The sequence below is a fragment of the Panthera tigris genome, chromosome C1 (genome assembly GCF_018350195.1).
Source record: "Panthera tigris isolate Pti1 chromosome C1, P.tigris_Pti1_mat1.1, whole genome shotgun sequence".
NCBI classification, from domain to species: Eukaryota; Metazoa; Chordata; class Mammalia; order Carnivora; family Felidae; genus Panthera; species Panthera tigris.
In genome coordinates this window covers 206219861-206237825 of record NC_056667.1, presented here as the reverse complement: position 1 = coordinate 206237825, position 17965 = coordinate 206219861, and positions in this window count along the sequence as shown.

Below are 17965 nucleotides of genomic sequence, written 5' to 3'. Positions count from 1 at the left end.
CCCCAAATGACCACAATGAGCACACACACACATGCACACACACACTAACCTTGTCGAACTAACATTCCCACTGATAGAGTCTAAGTAAGAAATACACTTGGTTGTATTAAGGTCCCCACGATTCAGGACCTGTTTGTTACTGCAGCATTATGAGCTCATCCTGGCCGATCTGTGTTTTCAACAGAGTTGTGACTGATCTCCAGCCGGGTCTGGGAACCACTAACACATCCTACCTCCTCCCTCAGCCACCCCTGTCCCCCAGCCAACGCTGGCAGCAGTGAGACTGATCTGAGCTGCCTCCAGATGCAGAAGGCAAGCTCAGGAATATCATTTTATATTCATCCTCCACAGCCATTCCAATGGTCCAGCCTCAAATTAGGGTACTTTGGCTGAGTTCGTCTTTCTCCTCCAAAAGTCCGTTGGCCAGGGTCTACAGAGGGCCACAAAGGAAGGTCGAGCTTAGACATATTTAAATGCTGTGAATGCAGAAGGAACAATATATTAGATGAAAATTCTGATCACTCAAAATTTATGTAACTGTTCTTTTCTAAAATAGAACTCAGAACTCACTGCTTTATTAAAAAACAAAACAAAACAAAACCCTGTGATGAGCTAACATCTGATTCAAGGTATCACTCCCAGCTTCATCCTGACTCCAGCTCTCTGGATATCTGTCTGGCTGTGTTAGAATCTTTGCTCTTCTAACCTACTTTCACATCATTCTGGCCCCAGGAACTTGGGAAGACTCTGCTCCTGCTGTTGTTCCCTCCCAATTCCCACCCTTAGCTTCAAGTCCTCGAGCCCATCCCAACACGTTCACCCCCCTGCCCTGACACTGTGAAACATGGGATACCGGTCCAAATCTGCAAATAAAATCTCTAAGGAAGTAATTGGAAATAATAGATTTTTTTTTACTCCCACTAAACAGTGTAGTTTTTGCAACCTCTCTAGAGAAAATCAACTAAGACCATTCTGCCTTCACAGCATCAAAACTCACTCTGCACAATCCCAAAGCATTGTGTTCCTTCCTTCTTTTTCTTTTTATTTTAGAAAGAGAGCACACAAGCAGGGGGGAGGAGCAGAGGGAAAAAGAGAGAGAGAGAGAGAGAGAGAGAGAGAGAGAGAGAATCTTAGGCTGCACACTCATCATGGAGCCCAGCACGGGGGCTCAATCTCACAACCCTGGGATGACAACCTGAACCAAAGTCAAGAGTTAGAGTCTCAACTGACTAAGCCACCCAGACGCCTCTCCTTCCTTCTTTAGACCAGATGCATTGAACTGGCTTCTCAGACTGAAACCAACACACACGTCTTATCTGTTCCACATGGTGTCTTTAGTTTTTTCAATTAAATATCAACACTTAAATATTTGGACACATAAAATTCCAGCTTCTTGGTATCTGTTAAAAGAATCAGGCTCTCTGGCAATGCCGGATTCATATTCCCACATGACAGCAATCAGTTAAAACGGAGACACTGTGGACCCCATTATATGTGCTTTCCAGCTTGCCAGAGTTGGCACCAGGCCCTAATTGACTTACACCAGATCAGCCCCCCTTATTTGTATTTCCTGCCTAGACCCTATAAGCATGTGCAGATCCCTATTCAAAAGCGTAGTGATCGCTAGATGCGGACAGCAGATCATCTGCTTCAGAATCAGGCAGGACGCATGTTAAAATGCACATCTCTGGGTTGTATCAAACCTCCTGAAATAGAAACCCCTAGGAGCTATAACCAGCTCCATGGGACTCTCAGGCACAACAGGTATAAAAATTCCACTGAGTACTCTAATTAACTATCTCTAAAAATATCCTTTGCAGAAGACTATGCCTTGTAAACCAGAGACCCGATTTTCAGTTGCCAAGACACTGAATTCCTATTTTATATTCTTTTTATCTTTATATAACCTTTCTCAAAACAATCTACAGTATTTTACTCAAATTAATAACTCCTCAAAATAAGCTCTGTAAAAAAAAATGGTAGTAAATTTCACAGTTCTACGAATGGAAAGAACAAAAATAAGACAAGTGGCATCATTTTCCATATTTACTCTGGAAAGTATCCAACACAGAATATGCAGAACTAGTGCTTAGGTTCAGTCCTGGCTCTGTCCACCATCCATTCATCATCCCACCCAGCAGCTACCTCTCTTCCCATTCTCATTTCAAAGTGCAAAATGCACAGCCTATAAAAAAATTAACGTGTCCCTGCATTTTGGGTAACAATTACCTTACAAACAGGTGTCCATTATCCAAAGTCACCCAGTATGTCCCTATTTTAACTGCATTCTCATTCATTTTGAAGCCAATATGAAAGGGCCCCATCAGCCTGTTTCCTTCATAATGACATATAGCTTTCTGAAACATGGAGAACATGTTACAAGGAAATATCAGCTTTCAGAATCCTGAAGGTTGCTCTGCAAGATTTTACCATATTTGCAGACTGATTTTTCATCTCATAGTATAGTCGAACGCCAGAAAGATACAGATAGATATAGATACATAGAGAGATAGATAGATAGATAGATGATATGTACTCTTTGAGCAGTACTCTTATGAGCAATTAGGAAATGGAACAAATTTGAGAGCAAATGTGACAAATGATCCCAAATCACACTTTAAATTTGCTTATAACATGGGGTGCCTGGGTGGCTCAGTCGGTTAAGCATCTGACTTCAGCTCAGGTCAAGATCTCATGGTTTGTGAGTTCAAGCCCCATGTCGGGATCTGTGCTGACAGTTCAGAGCCTGGAGCCTGCTTGGGATTCTGGGTCTCCCTCTCTCTCTGCCCCTCCCCCACTTGTGCGTGCTCTCTCTCTCTCTCTCTCTTTCTCTTTCTCTCTCTCTCTCTCTCTATATATATATATATATCAAAAAGAAATAAAATGTAACAAAAAAATTTTAATTTGCTCATAACAAGTGGTCCCCATATCCTTCACTCCCACATTTGTATCAGTGAAAAATAATATATATTTAAAAACAGATATCATATCATATGCTGATAATGTGATACTTTTGTTCAGAAAGTGATGAAGTACAGAAGGACAGGCAGGGCTAATGTTCAAGATTCTCTACAGGAAGCCCCTTGTCCTCCTCCTAGTTTCTTATCCTGCCTGTTTGCTTACATGTACCCTTGACTTAGAGCTACCATGTTCTGCTCACTTGGAAACAAAAACCAAAAAACAAAACCTATCGTGTGCCTCTTCGGACTGAAAGGTCCCTTTTCCTTTTCTCCAACCCCACAAATCCGACCCATAGACCTCAGGATCATGTGAACTGAAACTGATGGTGCACACTGTGAAACCACCCCAGCTCCATCCCTTTAGGACTGAAACACCCTTTCTGCCAGTTGCTGGTACCCCCTGGAAGCTAAGGGCTCTCAGCTGAGTCCCCCTGGCCCAAGGTCACATCACTCACCCTGACGAAGCTGACCCTCAATGACTGGTTGATGGTGGAAACTGCAAAGGCCTGGCTTCATTGCCCCAATTCAAGACAGCTCCGAAAGGCCATCTCAGCTCCCAGCTCCTAACTGAGGCCGTCTGGAACTACATCACACTTCAGCTCCCCCCCTATGCCCAGTCATCCTCTGAAGAGAACTCCAAAGAGGCAGATTGGTTCCCCATACATTTCCTGCATGGACACCTCCACATAGACTCTTTTTCTTTGGGAATGGCTCAAGGCAACAGCTTTCCAGAAGCTTCGCTTATGACCCTTGTTCACCTGGATTTCACATCCTCTGCCCTTCGTTGGCCGTATCGCCTTTAATCATCCATTTTCCTTTTCTTAGTTACATTTTCTTTTCATGTGTCCATGTGTTCTTTCCAACCATGTCATGCCTTCCTTGAAGGCATATTTTGTCTTAATCTTCTTTGTGGTCTTGGCAGTTCAGATTGCTGCACTGCACTTCAGAGTTCTGGAGCCAAGTTCTCAAACTTCTGTCAGGGTGGAGCAGTTCCAGAAAAAACGCTAGGGACGTTGCAGGGGCGGGGGGGTGGGGACAGGGAGCAGCGGGAGGAAGAGCAAACTGTGGGACGATGGGTTTGAAACCAGAAGTCATTGTAGGAACAAGTGTCCTCGAATCTCTTTTTTTAATATTTTTTTAATGTTTATTTCTGAGAGAGACAGAGACAGAGAATGTGAGTGGGTGAGGGGCAAAGAGCAAGGAAGACACAGAACTCGAAGCAGGTTCCAGGCTCCATGCTGTCAGCACAGAGCGAACATGAGGCTTGAACTCACAAACTGTGAGCTCATGACCTGAGCCGAAGTCGGACTCTTAACTGGCTGAGCCACTGGTCCCCCTTGAATCTCTTTTTTTACAAGAATTTTTTTGAAAATATCAGGGTTCACTGCTTTCATATTTCTTTTCAGTTCTCTGTTTTGCTACTGAAATATTTGACACTAGATACATTTATGTACAGGAACAAATTTAGGCAGAATTATTAATGATATGATGTTTTCATTTGGAAGCTTCCCAGTTCCTTTTTGCCCCCAGTTCCCTTATATTCTTGTGCCCTCCCCATCACCCAGTCACCCAGCTTGCCTCACTGTGGTCCCTACTCTGGCCCTTCACCCAGCCCTATCCTCCTGAGGCAGAGAGCCCACACCTTCCCCATCTGTGCTTGGAACCATATGGGTTCCAATTCAAATGCCAATTCCAATCAAAGACAGGTTGTTGCCTGGGATGCTGGATTAGGGAGGATTATGTGAGGCCACCTCTGCTCCCAGAAGGTATGAGCAACCAGCAACGTGCTGGGCACAGAAGCCAGGAATGACAGCCTTCCTGTTGTGCCATCTGCGCATGAACCCTCCCCAAAGGTTCATCTGTGCATGAACCCTCCCCAAAGGCTAACATCATGTTATCTCAAACTATAGTGCCACTGACTAGTTATAGGAGAGAGTGCTGTGGTTTCCTGGGGAAATTAATGTCCTCAAACAACAAGCTTTAACCCAAGGACGTGAATTTCTAATTGCTGGAGCTGTTGGTCTTCAGATATTCTGCCACTAAAGCTCTTCCTCAACCCACACCCCTCTCCACCATCTCACTGCGTAGGCAATCATCTCTTCCATCACGGCTAAACTCATCCCGGAAAATATTCAGTTAAGTTAGATCTAGGTGAAATAGTAAATGAGTTACAAAGAATCATACCTGCTAATTGTCCGAAGTCTCAACTAGGAATGCCCTTGGGCAATCACTGAAACTCTCTAAGAGAGGGACATGATCACCACTGAACAAGTTGTTAAGAGAATGAAGTGAATAAAAGAGATGGGTGGGTACTTTGTAGAGTGCTGTACAGATATGTCATCTGTTAGTTGCTAATTGAACATTTTCAGTTATCAATCCCATCATCCCAATGCAATCAGTATCTGATTCCCCTGATTCTCAGATAACATTCAAGGTCTGATGGCTACTGAGAGAGCCACCTGTGGATAATGAATGCCAATAAAGAAGCTTGAAAACATGAGAAAGTTTTTCTCATAAAATACTGAATGTTTTAAGAGGGGGGGAAAGGGAGTTAAAGACATCATAAGAGTAGACATTGGAGAGTCCCTTTGGCATGTCGTTTGCAGCCATACCCTGGTTATGGCCTGAGAATAAAGAGAGCATCTATGGTCTACTTAGAGAACACGGTCCTGTCCTGGCCAGTAGCACATTTTCCCGTAACGGAACCTGATAAGTATACATTTACCCATGGGCACAGGAGAGGAGCTGTGATGAATAGGGGGTAGATAAGCAGATACACAAGTTTGGGCTCAGAACCTGGGTGATTAGGTGTTGTGAGTGAATTACAGAGATGAGAAAATATCAACCAAAGAAAGAAATTCCCATGAAAGCTCTAAACTCCTTTGCCTTCGCCCTGCCTCTTGATTTTCCTGTAGGGAATGCATGGGCTTGGGGATGGGAAGTAAGAGAAGAATAACTTGGTAGATCATAAATCACAAGTCTCAAGAGAAATATTCCAGGGAGCACATAAAGTTGATCTTACAGGAATAAGGAGTGAAAGATAGATCAAAACATGTCCAAATGGGGTTCATGAAGGTCACTTGGAGAAGGTAATGGTGATTAAGCCTGAGTAATTGAGCAAAGGTTTACAAAGAATAGCTTTAAATAACACTAATGTCAAGGATTCTCCAGAGGAATCTGTTTGCAATGCTCTTACATCATTAATATTAATATCCAACTATAAAGTCATTGTTTCTTGGATATATTCCTAATGAATACAGGATATTTGCTTTTGAGGCTTATGACTTCCCTCATATTTCATCAAAAGCAATACAACTATAACTACTAAACCCAGTTTTTAAGTTATAAATAAGATAGTGCGTGGTATTTGCAGGATATTTTATTGAACAGAATGGCCCAGTGACCGAGGAAGTCTGTTTCATAGCACTTGCACGGAGGTTAGTAAGTCTCTCTGGATTCCAAAAGACTCATCTTCTGCAATGTTAGTTTTCCCTTCAGATGGGAAATTTTATTAATTGGGGGGGGGGGATGAGCAATTTTTTAGAAAATAAATAAAATAATAGCGAAGTCCTAGAAATCAACTTAAATCCATTTTTTTTAAAGGAATTTTTACTTTTTAGCAAAAGTCAAGTAAACTAGAAATCTAGCCAGAAAGGCTCTGGAGTGTTCTTTGAAAATATTTCCTAGCAGTGACCCAAGGCCATGACAGAGGCCTTTCACCATCTCAGCTCAAAAATATTCCCTTGGATCCAGACAGTCCAATGGCCCATCACATTCTATGAGGTAGTTTTCAATATTCAGCCTCTCCCTTCTGAACAGCTGAGCAAAACAGACTCTGACCCTCTTAAGTGTATTGAATTAGTTATCCCTAAACTACAGGATCCAGAAAGGGCGTGGTCCTTCACTCTGCCTTTAACATTTAGAAGAACTGAAAATAGGATTCCTTTCTAGAAAGAAACTGTTCCCATTAAGACTTTAAGTTGCAAATGGTGATGCAAATCGATCTGTACCTTTAAGGGATCCTGGTTCGGATACCACGGATAGTTATATTTTACTGCTGGAAAAAGTTGAGAACAAAACAATAACAGGCTTATAAAACCATCACTCACCGCCTCCTATAGCCTAATTCGGGTGTGTAACTGGGCTAACAGAGTCAAGGACTCTGTTAAAACAATCAGGGTTTTTTCCCCCATCTTTCTTTCCTATCTTACTGTCGGTCCTGCTTGGGATGAGTCAGAGCCCCAAGAGGGGAGATGCCACTCCCCAGAAATGGGGATTTCCTAACATCATACATTTGGCAAGAAGGAAATGAGATTGAGATGTTTAAAAAATGCATGAAACACACATGAGTCTAGCCCAGCAAAGCAAGCCAGCACTTTCCTGACTCCCAAGCAGATCACCAGCCCTCGGGAGTCTGAGGTTTTCCATTTGCAAAAGCTCCCATCAGATGAGGCATCTGTTTGTTTCTGGGCGATATCATGGCAACATTATTTTATACCTCTCAAAATAACTTCCATTTGGCATGATGCGTAAGTACATCATTAAAAGTTGAATTTTCAAATCGAGCTGTCACTAAGATCACAGGATGCCTTAATTGGAAGAACAGGTTGTAATATGTTGTACTATCGATTTTTCCAGTCTCATCAAACGTGCAGCTTTTCTCCTCTGAGAAAGAGTGACTTTGGCGAAAATGCAGGGCCCTCGGAGGACTCTGCAGCTACAACCCGTTGCCTCTTCTGGAAGCCATAGAAATAGCCCCTGGTTGGAGTCACTGAAAATTTCCCCATCCTTTCACCTCGCAAATTGACGTGAGTGCAGTGTTCCTCTGGAGTGAAAACCATGCTTTACTTTCTAATTCATCTCACCTCGTTACTGGAATTAGCAACTTCTTAGATGATCTATTTACTATATCAGATGATGTGTCCTTTGAAGTCTGAATGCTAACATATTCTCCTTTTTAAAATGAACAACTAACCTTCTCCTTGTCAGAATTCCTCACTTATATTTTCCGTACTGATATCTTAACATTTGAATATGCAATCAAAATCAGATCTGAAAGACTTCATCTGGCAGACGTCCATGTGGCAGCCACGGGTCCACAACAAATACCATCTCCTGGTCTTATGCAGCTAAGATGTTGCATGGTTCAAGAGTAAGGAAAGAAAATTCCGTAAGGAGACAGAAAAGATATAGCTGAAACAAGCATGAAGACAAAGATTGCATCTTGTGTGTCTTTGTAGTCCAGAGTCCTAGCGAGGTGCCTGGCATAGAAAAGGGTCTCAAAAAGGGAGCCTGGGTGGTTCAGTCGGTTAAGCTTCCGACTCTTGGTTTCGGCTCAGGTCATGATCTCATGGTTCATGAGTTCAAGCCCAGCGTCAGGCTCCACGCTGATGGCACAGAGCCTGCTTATGATTCTCTCCCTCTCTGCCCCTCCCCTACTCGTTCTCTCTCTCTCTCTCTCTCTCTCAAAATAAATAAACTTTAAAAAAAAATTTTAAAAGGATCTCAATCAACACTTGTATGCATAAGTGAATGAATGAGTAAATGAAACAAAAAAGCTACCAAAGCTTCCTTGAGCAATTTCATGCCGACTAATGACTCTATGTTCCCTACTCATACTGTTGAAAGTGGCTTAAAGTATTAAGTCTGAATGGCATTGTGGTTTTTAGCCTGGGCCTTGGAGAAGATATAAGACCCCAGCTCCACCACTAATTTCCTGTGTGATGTTGAGTGAGTGTCCACACTGAGCCTCAGTTTCATCTTCTGTAAAATAGCAATGGTGAATACACCAATTTCATGAGGCTGTTAAGATGATGAAATGAAATAAGGAGCAGAGACGAGAGCACACAGCCTGGGAACAGTAAGCACTTAATATCTGTAAGCTATCATTTCTGGCGAGAAAAAATGGAACTGAAAAAGTCATTTAAGCCAGCATCATTGTTATTAGCATCATTACACAACTTCTAACAAAGGTACTCCCATGAAGATACAGAGTTCCGTTCTGGTCACCTATGGCACTTAACTGCTTAAACTTTTATCTGATCCTTTGAGGTGTGACCAAGTGAAATGTTACAGGGCATTGAAAGTCTTTGCCAATTCCTTGGCAGTAAATTCAACTTTAAATCAAACTTCTAGAATACCGCTGCACTCAAAAAAAATTGGCAAATAAATATTTCAATACACACTTCAGTACAGTATTTATTGAAATGCTCATCATCTCAAGGATTAGGCACCAGAAAAGTTCAGTGGTAGATCTGGTTTTTAAGATGGCTACATCCTTAGGATTCCAACTCTCTCCAGCTTTCAGCTCTGACTTTCTTTTTATTGGTCGATGCTGAGGCACAGTTTGCATTCCTATATGGCTGCAAACAGTTTGCCAACTTAAAAACCGAGTGGAGAGAAAGCATATCCCCACATATGATATGTTAGATTACCATTCAGTAAATATTCATGATCTCTCCTCTGGCTTTTATGAGTGCTTTGGATATTGGCCTTGGCCCATGTGATTTGCTTTGGCTGATAGAATATTAATAGATGTGACTGACATGGGTTAGAGCTGCAGTAAGGTCACCCAGTGGGACCCAATCTCTGGCATTTGCCTTTCATCATTAAAGGACTACGTTTGGGGTTGAGTAGCCATTGGAACAGGGAGGATGAAAGACACACAGAGCAGAGCTGGGCTGAGCCTCCAGCTTGGAGCCAAGTCTGGCCAAACAGACTCAAGCAGTCAAATGCAGGACACTCATCACAGCCATCAGCTGTGTAAAAGAGAAATAAATACATATTGTCACATGCAACTAAGATCTGGGGTAGTTATTCGCATGCAGTTATGAGGCATCAGCTAAATGATGCATGTGAAATTCCAAGAAAATTCTCAGGCTTTAATCTCATTAGATCAGATCACTGGTTCTCAAAGTACGGTCCCAGGAGCGGCACCAACAGTTCCTGCGAATTTACATAAAATGCATAGGTCCCATCCCAGCCCTACAGAATCATAAACTCCGAGGGAGGGGACCAGCAATTTTTGTTTTCGCAAGTGCCCCAAGTGATTCAGATTCACTGGAAAGTTTGAAAAACCACTGACCTAGATCATATGTCCCTCCTTAAACCAATCATAGTGCATAAATCATCCGGCCTGGAGCTGGGGTGTGGGTGAGTAACACCAGAATTATCTCAACCCATGGGACAGGGCCTGAGAATGTGCATTTCTAACCAGTTCCCAGGTGATTCTGATGCTGCTGGCTTAGCACACTTGGAGAACCCCCATTCAAGGCCAAGAGTGCAACCAGAGTGGCTCATTGGGAAATCAGCATTCTACTAACAAAAGAAGAAAACAAAGAATACCAGGCAAGGAACAAATATAAATCAGAGATGCATTCTTATTAAAACAAAAGAGTTCTTATGGAAGAGATCAGACAACCTCCAATATTCTCCAATAATTCTGCAGGGACAGAGAAATCTGGAGCCAAAAAAAAAGAATCTCATCTGTCTTTTAGTTCATGAAGTTGATTGAGACATAAAATGATTTTTTTTTTTTTTGGTCTCTTCAATTTTGCTGAAATTCAATACAGATCTGAGAAATCAAATAAAAGACAGCAGTTTTTGCTGCAGAAAGTCATGTATCATTTCAAATGTGATGTGAGTTGTCACACAAATCTTTCCTAGTACAATTCACTGAAGATAAATATAGTGTTTAAGGAGACAATGTCTATATATCAAACAATTCAGTCATTTTGATCCGTTCTAGTGAAACCAAGTTTCAAGCCTATAGTTTTGAGTAATCCAAGATACAAAATAAAGTCATAGACCCTGGCTATTGCTGCTATTTTTAATACATTCTTAAAATCTGGAAATCAAAGAATTTGGGAACTCAAAGGACCTTAGAGATCATCTAACCCACATACCACAAACCACCAAACAGTGGGCCACATCCCACCCAGAAATGCGCTTTATTTGTCCTACACAGCAGTGTTTTCCTTTTATTAAAAGCGCCGCCATATTATTGGTGCAACAGCTGTGGAAAATAGTATAGAGCTTCCTTCAAAAACTTAAAAGGAGAATCACCATATGATCCAGTAATTCCACCACCGAATATTTACCCAAAGAAAACAAAAACCTCAATTTGAAAAAGTATATGCACCTTTATGTTTATTGCAGCATTATTAACAATAGCCAAGATATGGAAGCAATCCAAGTCCCATCCAGAGATGAATGGATAAAGAAGACATGGTGTATATATATGTACATATATGTACATACATACATATATATGATGGAATATTATTCACCATAAAAAGAATGAAATTTTGCCATTTGCAACAACACGGGTAGACCTAGAGGGTATAATGTTCAGGGAAATAAGTCAGAGAAAGACAAAGACCATATGACTTCCCTCATATGTAGAATTTCAGAAACAAAACCAATGACCAAAGGGAGAAAGATACAAATGAAAAAACAGACTCTTAACTGTGGAGAACCAACGAGTAATTGCTAGAGGGGAGGTGGGGGGCGGGGGGCGGGGACGGGTGAAATGGTAGAGATTAAAAGTACACTCACATCAACAAAAACAATCGCCATATTTAAAATTTGTCAACTTTTCTTGTCACGTTGGAAGATCTAACACCACACGAGGTGGACAAAAGTCAATGCTCCTTCATGCCACAGTGCTTTGGAGCTGAGTCCCAGCTTCCTCCTTTTGAAGGAGCACGAATCCCTGCACTCTGGTCTCTGCTGTTTTACAACGAGCCTGCTTCACTCATTTACAAGGCCTGCCTGGGTCCGGTAGGTGTGTTGGTTCACCATCGCTCATCTAGACAGACTCCTGTGTTTTTCTGCCATGAGAACTCTGAGGTCCACGGTGATGACCAACTTTAACTCACGTTATCTCTTTAGCGACAGACCCCGTTTACACCATGGGTTTCTCACAATTGTAGAAAGTAGTTTCTCTTACAGACACGTATTCAGCATAGAAAATGGGGTTACAAAAGCTCACATTCAAGTTCTGCTCAGTCAACATGGAGAGAGGTGTGCGGCTTAGTCAGAAACCTTATTTCAGCGGGCGGCTGATTTCAGAAACCTTACAGAAAAACAAATCCGTGGACAATGGGAGAAATGACAGGCCGCGACAAATGTAACATGAAATGAGTCTTATTTGGATGGTGTACTCCCTAATCTTTTCAACCCCTTTCATGAAAGTGATTTTTTCCCATTAAAAAATAATTTTTTACACCTCACACCCACTAGGATGGCTACGATTAAGGGGGGAAGAAAACAGAAAATAACAAGTGTTAATGACGATTTGGAGAAATTGGAATCCTTGAACACTATCAGTAGGAATGAAAAACGGTGCCGCCGCCATAGAAAACAGCATGGCAGTTTCTCAAAAAAAAATTAAAAATAGAATGACCAATCTGATCCAGCTATTTCACTTTCCCACTTCTCAGTATGTATCCGAAAGAATTGCAAACAGGATTGCAGAGAGGTATTTGCACACCCATTGTCATGGCAGCACCATTCACAACAGCCGAGAGGTGGAAGGTACCCAAGAGACTATCAACAGATGAATCATTTTCTTTAATATGCTAGATGTATATATGACAGAAAATTATCCAGCCTTAATAGAAAGGCAATTCTGACACATGCCACAACATGGATGAGCCTTCAGGACACTATGCTAAGTGAACTAAGCCAGTCACAACAAGACAAACACCGTGTGATTCCACTTTAATGAAGTATCTAGAGTAGTCAAACTCATAGGAACAGAAGGTAGAACGGTGGCTGCCAGGACCTATGGGATTGGGAAATGGGAAATTATTGTGTAATGAGTACAGAGATTCAGTTTTACAAGATGAAAAAATTCTGGAGCTTGGTTACACAACAATGGGAACATCCTTCACATGACTGAATTGTGCACTTAAAAAAAAATGGCTACAATGGCAAATTCCATGGTGTGTTGTTTCTTACCACAGAAAAATAATTGTCTTCAAAATGGAAGTTTTTAGTCAAATCTGCTAGGTTTTTTTAGGATCTGGTATAATTACTTCAAAAGTTAAAATGGCGGGAATCCAAAGATGCAACAGAAAGATGTGTCTCATCCCGCAGACACAGACTGAACTGATACCTCTTGGAGTAAATTAAAAGTTTAGGTTAGAATTTTGTCTCCTTCTGAAAAGTACAACAAAGTTTTTCATTTAATGTTTCAAATTTACTTTAAAAAACAATGTGATAAAAAGGTGAGAACCTGAATTGATACAATTAACAAAAGTCAAATATAGAGAAAGTAGAAAATATTTTACAGTATTTAGTTCACCCTTATCTTGGGATTAATAATCTACTTTGGGGGCGCCTGGGTGGCTCAGTCGGTTAAGCGTCCGACTTCAGCTCAGGTCATGATCTCACGGTTCGTGGGTTCGAGCCCCGCGTCAGGCTCTGTGCTAATAGAGCCTGGAGCCTGTTTCGGATTCTGTGTCTCCCTGTCTCTCTGACCCTCCCCCGTTCATGCTCTGTCTCTGTCTCAAAAATAAATAAACATTTAAAAAAATGTTTTTTAAATAATAATCTAGTTTGGAGTTTCTTGGTATGGATTAAATTACTCCTATTCACTAATCCTAGAGATCATAATCTTGGAATTAACAACAAGGATTCTATTCGCTACTCATATTGTCCTAATTCTGCCTCTGTAGGATCATCAATCACTGAGGAAAGTCAAGGTCAGTGTCAGCGTCCCATCAGGCAATCCTGGTGCAAACCACCCTCTGATAATTTTGTGATTGTTGATCTACTTTTGTATGTTGAACAAGGGTATCTGTAAGCTGCTGACGTGCGAATCATCTTGTCTAACTTGCCACACTGTCTCAGTGTCTCTAAAGACAGCCAAAGAAAGAACCACCCTGCCAAATACTCAAAAGGCTACTCAATAAGGCTGAGTTTGGTTCACTGGAGAAGTTGCATTTGGCTCCTCTTAGATAGAGTCTCTCTTCTCTGTGGATACTATTGAGCCGTAAATAGTAGATGTTCAGGCCTATGACATGGAAACTGGAATATATCCAGGAAAACAGATTAGTCAGTATTCCAGGGCCAGGCCATCCCTAAAATACAAACTACAGACTCATCTGAAAATCATAAAAGAGCCACAGTTGTCTGTGTCTTGAAGCTTAGCCCTTCCGACAGACATTATCATCATGTGACGATGCTCTCGTAAATGCTGTGAGTGTAGGGGAGGGAACATGGTGGGAAAAGAAGGAGAAACAATGAGACTAGTCTGCCCTCAACAAGTTTATGTCTTAGTCAAGGAGACAAATGCTATTTGATTCCCGAAAATGCATGACCTTGTATAATCAAGGGTCTCAAATGTGTGACGTCTGCTACATTTATTAAAAGAATTCAGGCAAGGAAGAGACCCAGACAATTTAGAGGGTTGAAAAGGATTTCTTGAACTTCACAGGGTTCCAAAGGGACCTGAAAAATAAGACGTAATATGAACGCAAAAATATTTGGAGAACGGACCGCTCACATGTTCTTACTTCCGATTCTACTTCCACATCTCCTATATTTGCTCTGTCACACATCTATCCATCTTTCCATCTCATTTTTAAATTGTGTTTTAAGATAAACTGCTAACATCAGCTTTAACACCCCTACAAACTTCAGCATCAATATCATCAACCAGAGTTTAAGATTTGTTCATAGGTTTGGGGGACAAAATCTACACAAATGAAATGCGTAAATCTTAACTGCACTGTTTGATGTGTTTTTGACAAATGTTTGCTCCCGTGTAAAGTAACCTTCTTTCAAGACATAACATTACTACCACTCCAGAAAGTTCCCTAGTGTTTCTTCCCTGTCAGTGCTCACTCTCTAACTCCCATGAGACAACCACGGTTACAATTTTTTAGCCGCAAAATTAGCTTTGCTGATTGTAGGACATACATGAAATCATATGTTATCTTTGGGTAAGTCTTCTTTTATTTAGCACAATGTTTTTGAGGTTCACTCAGGTGTTTGCATAAATCAAGGATTCATTCTTTTTTAGTGCTGGATAGTATTCTTCTCTAGTGATATACCATAATTTGTTTATCGATTCTCCCATTAATAATCACCCAAGCTATTTGTATTTGAGGTTTATTATGAGTAAAGCTACTATAAACATTTGCATACACATTTTTCATTTCCCTTATGTAAGCAGCCAGGAATGGAGCTGCTGGGTTAAATAAAACAATGAGTTTTATAAAAATTGCCAGATCTTTATTCAAATTGACCTCTGTTTTATACCCCCACCAATGATCTATGAGAAGAGTTCCACATCCTCACCAACATTTGGGATTGTCAGTCTTTTTAAGAGTAGATCCTGGAGCCCAGAATAAGAAGGTAAAAATAACTTTACAGCTTATACCAGGACCTCATTATTACAATAAAGAGTAGACTAAGAATAAAACTGGATGATGGGTTATAGCAAACTTTCGTGGCTTTAATATTTTTAAATTAAATTTTCCTCTACCATACCCTACGAATACCCATTAAAATTATATCTGTTTCTGAGGGCATGATGGGGAAGGATGTCCTAGAAATATTCATCCCATAATTTATATCTCTGCTTCAAAACAAAAGCTGCCAGAGAAACTTTTGCAAAGGACCATTACAAAAATTGCATCTCATCAAGCAGTAGTGGGGGGAAAAAAAATGAGAATAAGATTCAGTCATTAGGGAACATTATGTTTTATATTTGCCCATATTTCATGCAATCATTCTCAAGGTTGTAAAAATTCAGGAAACTGAAGAAACATGCAAGTCAACTAATTTTTCATTCTATCTGTTGAAAAAGAAAAAAATGGAGAATACGCAAAGATCATTATTATGTTCTGTGTAAATAGCAATTTTATATCCTAGTTAAATGCAGGTAAGAATTTCCCTTAAAATGCTGAAGTAACCTGGAAGAAATGGGTCCATTTTCCATGTTTACTGGTGATTTTTATAAGAAAACTTTTTAAGCTCAGGTATTTTTCTCAAATTACAGTGCTGTGTCTGTAATATTATGGACACCCAGATTTGGGCAACAGCTAGATTACCCCATCCCAGGCATTTCCCTGGGAGATTCTGATACAGCAGGGATGCCATGAGGCCTCAGAACCTATCTGTTTTGTTTTCAAACCTCGTTCCCCCCGCAGATTGGTTCTTAGGCCCCTCCCTGGCTTGTGCTCTCTCTCTCTCTCTCGAAAATAAATCAACATTCAAAAAAAAAAAAAAGGTAGCAGTTGAAATTCTCAGTTACAAATGTTGGAAAATCCACAAATGATTAAAATTTTCATGTGATTATTTTCAGAATCCCAATATTAGATAAAAGCAATCCATCTACCAATCTGAAGAAGCATATGGAATTTTATGTTTCTGTATCCAGTTACTTCTGCTTTTATGTGTTTCCATAAATCTGGTTATTGATGACATTAATCTGAATGCCAAGTACTTCCCAACCTCTTTACTGACACTTGAATACAAACAATACCTAGTACAAAAGGAAAGCTGAGTTGAATTATGTTTATTTCCATTCCACAGCTTCTTCCTGTTTGATGTCTATATTTCTATTATGCTCTTGATAAGCCATATGGCCACAGTGCTCACCACGAATAAACATCCAAAGCTGAACCCCATTAGCCATAAATGCAGAATTTTAATGTATAAGGTAGGAATTAATAAAGACCTCTCTACTTCTGTTGAATGTTTGTAATCATGACTGTAAAACTTCTCAGTCCCTAAGCACGTCCACCTGGACACCATCAGTGGCATAAACATCAGCACCAGGAAGAGTGATACTCACTTACATCATCTGAAAACTTACTGTGTTCTCTGCCCTGCTCTAAACACTCATTTACACCTCACGACCACCCTCTGGTAGGATTATCACTGTGCCCATTTTATGGCAGAAGAAACTGAGCCAGGAAAGGCAGACATCACACACTTTTATCAAAAATACAAACCCCAGCACTTGACTCCAAGTGGACGTGTTTATCCACAACTTTTTCTGCCGCGGGAGGGTTTCGATGACCTGGTTCCCAGAGAAGCAAAAATTAACAGGAGGTGTTCAAGAGAAAGTATTGCAAGGTTGATGTGGTAGAAAAAAGAGTTATTTCGAATCCATTTGTATTAAACAGGGGAAAAGGAAAATTATGAAGTGAGAGGTAACCTAGAAACTAAGAACTATATGTTTGTATATTAATTTCGAGTAAATAGGTTGATACGTTTGGTGCCGCCTCCCATCTGAATGGCAAGGTTTTTTAATTCAACTAAGTCCCATGGCTTTTATGTACACTTTTTTATTGAGACAGAATTCATGTGCCATCAAATCCACTATACATGCAGCAGTATAAAGGAATCCTAAAAACACTATCCTAAGTGACACAAAATGCCACGTATTTTATGATTCCATTAATATGAGGTGTACAGAATGTAAGAATCCAGTGACAAAAAAATAGATTAATAGTTGCCAAGGGCAGGGAGGGAGGCTGAAATGGGGAGTGACTGCTGATGAGTGAAGGGCTTCTTTCTGGAACAATGAGAATAATCTAGAATAAGACGGTGATGATGGCTGAAATGTAATGTAACGAAGATGGCTTGTAAATGACAAGGGCTTGAACAAATCCGAAATAGGACCAAAAGGGTAACTGGCCATTCTTTGTTTGAAAAGAACACTACCCGTAATCTCTTAACCCTTTTGTGGAAAGTGGGTAAACATTCAATATTTCCATGCACCTAAAGACAGATGGGAAAGTGAGCTATAGGAAAGCATGAATGTGCAAAGCTCTTGATGGTTAGAAAATAACACACAAAAAACGTCCAAATCTGTGATCTATTTGCACTTACAATGACAGCTAAATGTGTCTCAGTATTTACTTGCCCTCTGCATTTATTTTAAAAACCTGAAGACATAAGTAGAAGCCCCAACAAGAGACCCTATTTCTGTGACACTTCATTGCCATTCCAATACCTCCACACAGTCGCCATTTAAATTCATG